The sequence below is a fragment of the Acipenser ruthenus genome, chromosome 10, assembly GCF_902713425.1.
Source record: "Acipenser ruthenus chromosome 10, fAciRut3.2 maternal haplotype, whole genome shotgun sequence".
Taxonomy (NCBI): Eukaryota; Metazoa; Chordata; class Actinopteri; order Acipenseriformes; family Acipenseridae; genus Acipenser; species Acipenser ruthenus.
This window is the reverse complement of record NC_081198.1, coordinates 51,885,381-51,897,867: the sequence shown is the minus strand read 5'-3', so window position 1 is coordinate 51,897,867 and position 12,487 is coordinate 51,885,381. Positions and strand designations below refer to the sequence as shown.

At 40.4% G+C, this 12,487-nt stretch overlaps 1 protein-coding gene across 2 annotated transcripts in view; it reads right to left on the bottom strand.

Moving 5' to 3' along the window:
* Positions 1-11,967, bottom strand: part of LOC117408746 (tyrosine-protein phosphatase non-receptor type 4-like) — a 60,409-nt gene extending 48,442 nt beyond the window's left edge. Inside the window, exon 1 of one of the 2 annotated variants that reach the window (XM_034014030.3) lies at positions 11,444-11,967. The gene's annotated coding sequence lies outside the window, so the exon portion shown is untranslated. The remainder of the gene's footprint in view (positions 1-11,443) is intronic. The other variant, XM_034014021.3, reaches the window with a different exon arrangement.
* Between the last annotated feature and the right edge of the window lie 520 nt (positions 11,968-12,487).

The following is a 12,487-nucleotide window of genomic DNA, read 5'->3' as shown; positions in this document are numbered from 1 at the left end:
TTTATGAGAAAAATGAACAGGTATTGTTTACTTGCAGCATTTACTTGAGAAAATGAATACAAAGAATAACGTAGTATTACACTGTGTGCTTGACAGCAATGTATACATTTGTTTTACAAGTCACACAAAAAACATTGCTTAAAAATGCAGCACAGGGGCTCCCGAGTGGCGCATCTGGTAAAGGTGCTCCGTGTGGGGTGCAGGATGCGCCCTATAGCCTGTAGGTTGCCGGTTCGAGTCCAGGCTATTCCACTGCCGACCGTGGACGGGAGCTCTCACGGGGAGGCACACAACTGGGCGGTTTAGGTCAGCCAGGGTGTCCTTGGCTCACCGCGCACCAGCGACCCCTGTAGACTGGTCGCCTGCGGGCTTGCCTGTAAGCAGCCCAGAACTGTGCACGACGCATAGTGAAAAGAAGCGGTCGGCTGACGTCTCTTGAGTTGTTCACTTAAAAAAAAAAAAAAAAAGTCATAAAAATATTACATTTCTGGTTACAAAATTCAGACAAACTTGAATTTGTTACTTAAAAGATGACACAGTAATCTGCTTCAAAATGCCGCCAATGCAGATTAAGCAAGATATATAAAAATTAACAACAGTTAATAATACTAATAATAATAATAATAATAATAATATAATGACCCAGCAGTCTGCGCTAACTAAGAGGACTTGTTTTGCTGTTTGGACGCAGAGAGTGTTGAGCAGCACGGGCAGGCGAACACTCCAGAGTCTTAAATATTAAAAGAAGTCAAGCTTTTTTTTTTAAAAGCAGAATAATATTCTACTTACAGTTCTTTGTTGGATTTAATGTAACATCAAGTCTGTTCTGGTGCACACAACTCGGCTATCCAATTGTCTTAAGATATTGAAAAAATATGCCAGGCATATACACAGGAGGAGCTTTGCAGAGAGAGAGAGAGAGAGAGAGAGAGAGAGAGAGAGGAGGCTCATTCCAGTTCAAGTGGACCAAATTCAGGGAGCAGAATGTCTGTGGCTGATGATACATAAAGCACATGTGATTGAGAAAAGGGTTCCAGGGTAGGTGTTGTGTGCTTTAAAGAGCTGTTTAACTCATTCCAGCATGGGGAGAATGAGAGTGGAATACTGTGGGTACACTCGCCTATATTTCTCTGTGTGGAGGATGATCTTGACAGAACAGTAGAATCACGTTAAAGCTTATTTTTTTAAGGGCTTTCCTGTGAAATAACTGAAGTGTGTGAATCATTGAGGGGGTCGAGCAGCCCTCCCCCTGGTCCACATGAGCTGGGATGACACGTATTCATCATTATACAGACAAGCATGAATACGAATAATCCCATGCAACGAAGTCATGAAGATACATGGGCAGGACACAAAATGAATACTGAAACCGAAAACACTGCGACCAAACTCATCTCCTGTACGTAAGAAATATTCACACTGTAACACATCGGTTACAAGTACAATAGAAATTCAAAATCCTGATGCATGTAACACCTTCATAAAAACAGATGTACTGGTACACTGAAAAACAAGAAACGTAAACCCCAAGTGTGTACAGTGGGAAGGAGCTGTCAGTGCGCTGTGCTCTCTCTCGGTTTTCTGCACTTCCACACTATTTCAGCCCCAAGGGATAATAAATTGTCTATAAAGAGATTACCATTACAGGGAGACATCAATAGACTGGGGGTTTGCTTGTTTTCCAAGGCACTTTAACCAGTAATTACTAGATCCCAAAGTCCCTTTAGATAGATTATTAAAAGGCTACAGAAGAATGCTCAAATTCGTTAAAACAAATTATCTACAGACCCAAACATATAAAAGCAATGCAAATTTACTCTGTTTGTTGCTGAACACAGCTGACTGAAATGTTAAAGTACACATCCTGCCCAGCCCAGGTTTTAAAATGATTACCGAATCTGAGATAAGGATAATATGGACATGGATAATATAGTACGGGAGCTGAAGAAAAGTTACATACCTGAGACAAAAAGGCATCTCTTTCTGATCAAAGTGCGTAGTGTACAGTACCAACGTATTAACATTTCGATACTGAAAATACAAGCATTAACCGTTGTGTACAGAATGCGGGGCATTACAAAAGAGGGGAGCACTGGAAAATTCACCACACGTATTTGCATGTGAATAGCATTCACGGCACTACATAACCTGGTTAGGTTAGTGTGCAAAGCTTGGTCACCTTAAGAGCTATAGTTCACAAGCAGGGTCAAGTCCTTCATTCAAAATGCATGCCTTTAACTTTAATGGATTTCAGCAAAAGGTGACCTAGAACCATTCAAGCTACACTATTCCAGTTTTCCGTACAATACTGTACTAGTATCTTAAAAAAACACCACAGAGGATCTTGTTATATCAGAGCTACATGTATAAAAGAGAACACAGCGGGTGCTCTTTATTATTAAGAAAACACTTGCCACGCGAGTATCAGGGTTTAGATTTATCTGACCACTTGGAATTTCTTGATACAGTACAATATGCCAAAAAAATATTATGAATGCTTTTGTTGGCTAACCTACCTTACATGTCCCCATCAATTGAAAGCGAGTAAGTATTATGCCATTCTTTCCCATGCAAAATTCTTGGGATTGGAACCAACAGGTGACTTTGGGTAGAAAATAAATTTGGCACATGTCATCTTGCTTACTTGTTCAACTAACTGCGACATTTCATTTTACACTGTGTTAATAATGTTCCAAATTCCTACAGGGCAGCTGTCTTTTAAAAAAACAGGTGTGTGCTGAAAACCACGGCCAATATTAGAATGGATGTGAAAGATAACAGCAACCTTCTGTACACTTAGCAATTCCTTGAAAAAAAAGGCATGGCAGATTTTAAATCAACACTTTGTACTATGGCTTGTGGACATAAATCTTAGTTCCTGAGCATTTTATCACCTTGCCAGAATTTTTAGTAGCACAAGAAAATGTAAACCCTTGCTAAGTGTCAATCAGGCACTAAACTTTTCAAGAACGACTGCTCTGCCATTTGCACAGCTGATTCAATTCCTCCTACCAAGCTGAACACATCCTGATCTCCTTGTTTTAGTGCTTCAGTGAGTGCCACATCTGCTATGCAGGGTAAGTTAAGAAAGAAAGAGCACACGAGTGGGCTACAGTACCTTGACCTTTCCGAGCCAGCTGGCTAAATCAGCAGTTGTGTGTTTGGGTCACTGTCATGCTGAAACAGCACAGTGCTTCCTAGAGTTCTCTTGAGGTTAAAATCGAAGCATGCTCCACCCTGCATCTTTCCGTAGCACCCACCTACTGACTCTATACGCATTGCACTGCAAGTCTGTTGTTCTCACTTGTCTATAGACATACATTCTAACTGATTTAAATCACTCCTGGCTCGGAGGAAATTATCTGACATTTGCAAACTTGCTACTGTACATTTGTTGTCGAACATACATTTTTTCTTTTTAAAGATATGTCATACAGGTATTTGTGTGGTTTTTGAGTGGAATAACTGACATATTGCTCTAAACAGCAGCTAAACATTTCTACCAATGGAAAACTTTCTGCAGATCCTAGATGAACAGATATACGACAGAGGGAACCGAACTCATGATACAGCTGTAGTGTATACCGTTTTGCTCATAAACCAAGCAGCCCACCCCACCCTTTACAGTATAAGACTGCAACTCCACCTGATTAACTGAACAAACAGACAGTAGGAAGAAAGCAAAGCAAAGCATAACCTGCCAGTAAGGACATGGGTCAGGAGTAGTCTATAAACTAAAACCAGAACTGTTCACATTGTATTCCATTCTTGAGGAGCAGCAGTGGGAGAAATCACACTCACACAAGAGGCGAGAATCTCTGCGTTACAGAATGCCGTCATGGTGTTTCCTGGAGAATACTTAGGCTGCATGGAAACTTTGTAATCTCATGCTTTGTTGGGCTGTAAGACTGACACAGTAAATGTGATTGATATCATACTGTGTGTGATAAAAACAGAATTCTTATTTTTGCAATGAGGTGCACGAAACAGGGTACTTGAGTAACTCAGATTTAAAGACACACTATATTCTCTAACAACGTTGTAAAAATAAGAGACAGGGGACATTAACAAGTGATTTGTGACAAGCTTGACTAGTAAATAAATAAATAAATAAATAAATAAAAGCAGTGTACAAATACTATCCATTATATAACAAATAAAGACAGCTACTGTATTGTAGGAAGCAATGGATGCGTCACTTTTTTTTCCCACCTCCAAGAACCACAATGATTAAATAAATAATCTGCTGTCTCAGCTGCAGGCATTTCCCTTTTTTTTAGTTCAGGTGAGTACATCACTGTTAAAGCTATGTAAACATAAACTGCAGCCAGATCCTAACAACAGGGAGTCATCTTGCATTTTCCACACCCCCTGGCTACTTTCAGCACCAACACTAAATACAATCAACTCCAAAAGGAGTTTTTAATCCATGTGTGTTGCTGAGAAATCCACAGGGGTAACCCTTCTTTCATGGGCTACTGCTGTGATACAGTACTACAGGTGGTGCCATCATATGACTCTACCTTGTCTTGTGTTTGTATTCCCCTTTTGAAGGTTCACACAAACAAGAGGTTCGGTTTTGTATCTGGATTAGAAAAGCTACTTCAGCTGCGTGTGCGTGTGTGCGTGTGTGCGTGTGCGCGTGTGCGCGTGTGCGTGTGCGCGTGTGCGTAAGTGGGGGTGGGGGCTGTTTCACTGCGGAGTCGGAATAAGAGTATTTTCCTTTGTAGGAGTATCAATTGACTCTCAATAAGACTGCTCATTTTTGCTTAATTTGCACCAAAACCCCCCAAACTATCCAACTTCAACTATATGATTTCTCATGATTTTGGCTACACTGCAGTAGAACAAATGTCTTTACAAACACCTGAACTAAGAGTCAACTGTTTTAAATCATTTTTCATTTTCTAATTCAGTTTTCACATACCTTCCAAATTGTCGTAAAACAGCAGAGGTAGGCTCTCTGAACTGTACATAACCCATTCCTATACAGACATTGAGGGCAGCTGTCAAACTTAACACATGCCTATTAAGATATCAGGCAAACGTTACTGCAGATGACAGCTAAAACAAAACTCCAAGAAACCATAAATTAAAAAAACACTGTACACAACATTTTACAAACCACTGCTTATGTGCAATACCTGCTTTTAATTTAAAGGTCAGCTGTAGTGAAAGCAAACGGCAATGCCTCACACCTACGCCAGGAAATTAAAAGTACTGGTACATAAAATAACCTCAGTCTGCTCTGTGGTAGAATAGAGATAAACTAGTTCATCTTCAAAGTACTCATGGCACGTATCTAAAGTAAAGCGTAGCACACAGACACGTTCAAACTTGTTAGGGAGACTGGCTGGCATCACCTGCAAAATATTATCTTTTTTAATTTTTATTATCAATAGTCATAACTGCTATTCAACTATTTTAAAATGTTCGCTGTATGTTGAGACTTAAAATACAATTAAATCTAAGGGCCAGTCGGAAGTCACTAAAAGCAGGTCATACTTCCTTTAAAATCTTTTATCAATTAAATGTTAATATTAACACTACATGTCTATTGAATTTGTACGCATACAAGAAGTATAAATGTAAACACTATCCCTTATTCAAGGTAGTGTTTGTGTCATTTAAATGGGACAGTACATTTTAAACTGGAGACACTCACTGGTACAGATCACAAAAGTGGCCTTAAAATCCTGTTAAACACATACCCCAGCATTTCTACTGTAGTCAAGTGTGTATTTGGAAGCTACAAGTGTACATGCTCAGGCATCCACATAAGTGTTACTGTACACCAACAATGTAACTGGGTAACTCAGAAGTTTCAAAAATACATTTAGCCTAAACAGCAATGGCATTTCTGGACCCACGATGACCTACAGTGGAAGAAAGAAAAAAAAAAATTCAGATTTATTATGAAAATCTGAATAACAAAACAAAAACCTTTACGGTTATTATAAACCACAGACCTAGAAATATTTAACTAAAATGGAGCTCCCCGCGCACCAGCGACCCCTGTGGTCTGGCCGGGCGCCTGCGGGCTTGCCTGTAAGCTGCCCGCGAGCTGCGTTGTCCTCCAACGCTGTAGCTCTTGGGTGGCTGCATGGTGGGTCCGCAGTGTGAAAAAAAGCGGTCGGCTGACGGCACACGCTTCGGAGGGCAGCGTGTGTTCGCCCTCCCGAGTCAGCGCAGGGGTGGTAGCGGTGAGCTGAGCTTAAAAAATAATTGGCCATTCTAAATTGGGAGAAAATAATAAAAATAATTGGCAACGACTAAATTTATTTAAAAAAAAACAAAAACAAAAAAACATTCACTTCATAATAAACTCCAAGTCTGCACAGCAATATGACCTGCCTCATAATGTCAAGTTAAGCCTCTGGCAAATCTGCAGATGTCAATTATAAGATTTATCAATTGTGCAGACTACCGTGTGACTGTGCCTCAGGTCACATGACTCGTATGTTGTGATGTCAGGGCACTGGCCAGCTGCCCTGCTTGTTTGTGGAATGCCCGGCTGCATCACGTTAACTCTTGGTGACAAATAGCATCATTTCAGTCACAGCTGATCAGCAGGATGTTAAAAAAAAACACAAGTGCTAGCTGACACTAACATACGGACAGATAGATAGTCTTTGGACGGTAAATTCAACCCGCTTCGAAACTTGTGATGCAAATGCTTGTCAATGGGGTCTGGAGCTTGTTTCTACCAAGCTTCAGGCTGTTTTGTGAAGACTCACTGGTCACTGCAGAAACTTCACTGAAGGCAAGAATTGGACCCACGTCTTGCACTCAAGGTGTAATGCAGAAGACAACAGTCATTAACTCATCACTGATGGTTTCATCTCTACGTATGAGTATTCAAAAATTGATCCAATTTAAAACTATTTCAAAACACATAATAAAAAGCACCGACAGGTTTGATTTAAAATTGAACACCTGTAATGGGGCCTGGGCTTGTTTTTCAAAACCCATAGCAGAACCGGGCATGTAGAAAAACACAGGAAGAGGCACAAGTGCAGGCACAAGGGCAGGGGCAGGGGCAGGCACAAGTGCAGGGGCAGGGGCAGGCGCAAGTGCAGGGGCAGGGGCAGGGGCAGGGGCAGGCACAAGTGCAGGGGCATGGGCAGGCGCAAGTGCAGGGGCATGGGCAGGCGCAAGTGCAGGGGCATGGGCAGGCGCAAGTGCAGGGGCAGGGGCTGGGGCTGGGGCAGGCGACACCGTGGCTGAGGAAGCAAGCATGGGGAAACACTGTTTTACAGTGGAATAGGGTTCTGCCATTGGGTCCAACTCACTTCTACTAAGTTTTATTTTTTTTGAGCTATTGTGCTAACGGACGACATCATGATAACTATATGATAAAATCCATGAATATCTGTCAATATAGTCAAGTCTCAACTGCTGTAAACCTTAGAATTGTAAAATTATAAAGCACTATTCAATGTTTGTCACGAAAAGAAGTACAGTACAATTGGTTGTAAGGTATTTTAGTGTAATTGTCAATTATAATTGGCTGTTTCAAACATTTTTATGCTAGATGCTGGCTACGCTAAACCCACAAAATGCATCAAAGCAAAGCAGCATTGAAAAAAAAAAAAAGAGTGTGCCTGTTTTATACATCAAAACATCTTAATACAACATCACCAGCTACAGAATTCCTCTGCCACTCTCATTCCTCAGTTTCTCTCCTTGTTAAAGCTGCAGAGCAATCTGTGCTTGCTTCATTCATGTCCAACGCTGCCGAACACCCCTAAACCGGCGGGTGCACTAAACCCAGCTATTCATTTTATCACATTCAGGGCCTTCCCCTCTGCACCAATGCAATGGTTTCATCTGCTTCAGCTCACTCGCTCCCTCACTCATTCACTGCAGAACAGGAATGCAACACAAACCCATCTGCAGTGTTTCTCAATTCAACCACTGTATACCCTCCCTTAATAAGCCAAAAAGAAAACGTATTCACTGTGCATTCAGCGCAGAGCTTACAGACTTCAACATCTGTTTCATCACATTTACTTTGTTACATCCAGCCACCCATTACCAAACTAGAATGAATGGCTATTTCACAGCCTCCCAATGTGTTCATGAATCGATTGGGAAATACTCAAAACATCAAAGGAAAGCTGCGTTTTTTGGGAAGCAGTTGGGAGGGGACAATTTTTTTATTTATTTATTTATTTTTTAATTTGATATTGATATCCGTCACAAAGTGAATCACAGCGATTTCTGAATAGTTACCAGTGCTCAGGCTGTACTGTAGATATTTATCTTAGAGTCTACAGTGCCAGCTTCACAAGAGAATAATGGCCACATCAAAACATGTGTATTGGAATCAGTCGTGCAATACCTCTGATAAAACAAAGTTAAACTGAATGCAGGCAATGAGTCAGCCACGTCTAAGACAGGCTTTTTTGCCTAAGAATGGCATTCCAACTCTAGATACAACAATACTCTTGGCTTTCCCCTACAGTTGCGTGCTCCTGCGTATGGCAGAGACTTGGTAAAATATTCTTCACTAATTCACTGTGGACTTGTGTAGGGTGTTCACTGATACCACACAACACAACACAAGTGCAAGCCCTAACCCATTGTTTACAATGGCAACTGAGCTGCAGATGTGATAAAACAATACAACACAGCCAGAGCGGCTGACAGAAGAGCAATCAGAGGAATCCACTGCTACAGTACCTGTGCACTTCAATACACCACCATGACATTACCTGGGTACTGTGGGTACAGAGCTTAGCCATGGCACTTCATGTGCAAGTCAAGCCTGTGTCTTTTGTTCTCTAGAAATAGAAGGCAAGTCAGTCTGTACTAAGGTGGAGGGCTTCCTGCAAGTACCCGAGATGGAACAGTTACATTCAGCAACAGTACATTTTCTATTCTGAATATGTCACAACCGACTGGTAATAGTACAAGCAAACAAAAAAAATGATCAAGACACCACAGAATATACTGTGTTATCCAAGCAACATTCCAGTGTGGTTACTGTAGTTAACAGGTTTTGAAAGAAATAAACAAGACTTCTATTCCAATGTGTCAATCATGTACATTTTGATTGATGGCTCAGGTCTGCACAGAGCAAAACATACTGTACAGAGTTCATTAACACTAGGTCACCGACCACTATTAATGATTTTGTATCGAGCTTTAGATTGAGTTTTGAAACAGATAGTATATGCAATCACGCTAAGCTGACTGTTTTACATACAGTCCACATGCAATTACTATACCTGCAAAAGACATTGCTGTTGTCTCACATGCAAGATAATTATAACAATAATAATAATAATAATAATAATTATTATTATTTATTTCTTAGCAGACACCCTTATCCAGGGCGACTTACAATCGTAAGCAAATACATTTCAAGTATCACAGTACAAGATGTCATTCATACACTGTAAAGCATTTCAGTACAAAACCTCATGACCGGACAAGTGCAAAACTTTTGACTGCTCAGTAAATGGCACCATGGACCATTTAGCATTTGTGCATACCATTTCATTGCTGTCTCTTGTTTTCCGTATCATTCCATTGCTGTCTCTTGTATTCCATACCATTTCATTGCTGTCTCTTGTTTTCCATACCATTTCATTCCCGAAAGACGGAGCACAAGGAGGTTAAGTGACTTGCTTAGGGTCACACAATGAGTCAGTGATTTGAACTGGGGACCTCCTGGTTACAAGCCCTTTTCTTTAACCACTGGACCACACAGCCTCCTATGCAATACAATAGCATACAATACACAGCTGCCAATTCATCAGGTGTGCCATTTGATGTGTCCTGTTATAAATGATCAATGAGCACCACTTGCAAGAAGGGTGTTTCCACACATCGAGCCAGTAGCTTTACACATTTCAAACACGTAATAAACTGGATTGACAGTACTGTGGCTGTAACTGAACTAAAAAAACTGTTAACGCTAGACTTGTGTTATCAATTGACAATACGAATGGAAAAGCAGCTAGCCTGTGCCATAACGAGACCTGGGAAGAGCAGTCGAATGTGAGAGTAATGATTTACTCAGTCATCAAGTGTTTTGTTTTTGTTTTTTTGACCGGTATGCCGATAGTAAAATTAGAAGTCAAACATTGGAATAACCGCTCAAAACTGCATTTAAATCAAAACGCTGCAGAATATGTCGTGAAAGGCTTCAGACTCTCCACATACTTACAATCAAGCAGCAAATTATTAGCTCAACCAACCCATCTATAAAGGGTAAAAACCAGAGCACTGCTGCATTCGAACAAAGTACAGTAACTGATCATAGTGAAATAACTGTACAGTAACTGATCATAGTGAAATAACTGTACAGTAACTGATCATAGTGAAATAACTGTACAGTAACTGATCATAGTGAAATAACTGTACAGTATAACTGATCATAGTGAAATAACTGTACAGTATAACTGATCATAGTGAAATAACTGTACAGTATAACTGATCATAGTGAAATAACTGTACAGTATAACTGATCATAGTGAAATAACTGTACGGTAACTGATCATAGTGAAATAACTGTACAGTATAACTGATCATAGTGAAATAACTGTACGGTAACTGATCATAGTGAAATAACTGTACAGTAACTGATCATAGTGAAATAACTGTACGGTAACTGATCATAGTGAAATAACTGTACAGTAACTGATCATAGTGAAATAACTGTACAGTAACTGATCATAGTGAAATAACTGTACGGTAACTGATCATAGTGAAATAACTGTACGGTAACTGATCATAGTGAAATAACTGTACGGTAACTGATCATAGTGAAATAACTGTACGGTAACTGATCATAGTGAAATAACTGTACAGTAACTGATCATAGTGAAATAACTGTACGGTAACTGATCATAGTGAAATAACTGTACGGTAACTGATCATAGTGAAATAACTGTACAGTATAACTGATCATAGTGAAATAACTGATACTACTTCCATAGTTTAAATTAGTTCGAGACATCGTTACCATGTTGTCAACAGTAATATGAATGCTAATGCAAAGTTGAACACGGAGTCTCTGTTGAGCAGTTAATATTGTATTAGACATAAACAAATAAACCACCACATTGATCTTGACATGTAATCAAACTCCAGACATGCCGGGATTGTGCAAACACAACCAGGAATGCAACAAGAAGTCAGCATGAATCATGCAAGTGGGCTAGTTCATTTCATCAGCTCAATTACAATGTATTTCTTAACAAAATGCAACTAATTACCCCGCTGACATTCCAAGGAATTAAACACAACATCGACATTCTTTATGAAGAGCTCCACTCATATTTGATTTCTGCTGCTGTGCGAACGCGAAACCAAGAGACTAGTGTGATACGTCCTCATAGTCTCTCGAATAGACGTTACAAAGCATGCAGGCTAAGACAAGGTGTAAGTGGAATTTAAACAAACAAACAAACAAACAAGATCTGCTACGTACCTTCATAAACAGCGCCAGGAGGTTGCAGTTTTATTGAGTGAAATTAAAAACAGAAAACACAAACACAAAAAAACACACGCAACAATAAAAAAATTCCAGTTCAATTGAGCCGCTGGAGCCCCGCAGCTACATCATTAAGAGCCGTGTTGAATTCAGTCACACAAAAACACCAGACTGCGGGCCTCCGTCCTCGTTTCACACACGGCTGGGAAATGGGAAACGGCAAACCAGCAACACAGTTATATATTCCAAAACTGGGGGCACGAACCAGACGCGACCTCAGGGAGGAGACACCGCTCCCCCGAACCATACGTCGCTTGTTAGTTAAAATCCCTTCTCGTTTAAAAAAAAAAAAAAAAAAAAAAAAAAAAAAAATAGGCTAGTGGTGAAAAGAAAAACGTCAAAGCCGTTCTTTCCTCCGTAGTTAGCGTACGTTATCTACACAGTCCAGTCAGTGCGCTGCAGCAGCTCCAAGCAAACAACAGCATAGCAACGTTACAGCGCAGCCTCAGCAACGCCGCCAGCGCGCAGGGCGGGGCGGGGCGGGGGCGGGGCCAAAGGGCGGGGGAGGCGTGGTGCTCAGTGGGGACTGTGATATAGTCGAATAGTATCGCGGGAGTAGCCCACTGACGTAATATGACATTTTTAAGACACTTAGCATACCCCTAAAAAAACCAAGGGACGGAGAGTTGTTGTTGTTATCTAAGGCTAAAGTAACTACCTTCTCAATGTTAAAAAAAAAATTTAAAAAAATAAAACGCAGGTGTTTAAGGTTGGCAACAAAGCAACAAACTGATGAAAATGCGTGAATAAAAGCCAGCCAGCCTCACAGTGTGCAAACACACAAATAATAAACAACACCCACGTGTCAAACAAGAGAAACAACTGCGATTCAAGATTGAAAGGATAATTAAAATACTGAACTGAATTCATACTTGCCAGATGTGCTGTCTGATGGTGTTTTAATGCAACCTGTAATAGTGACATTTTATTTATTGTTAACGAAATGTTTTATTCACAGATCTAAATGGGGAGGCTTGAAGC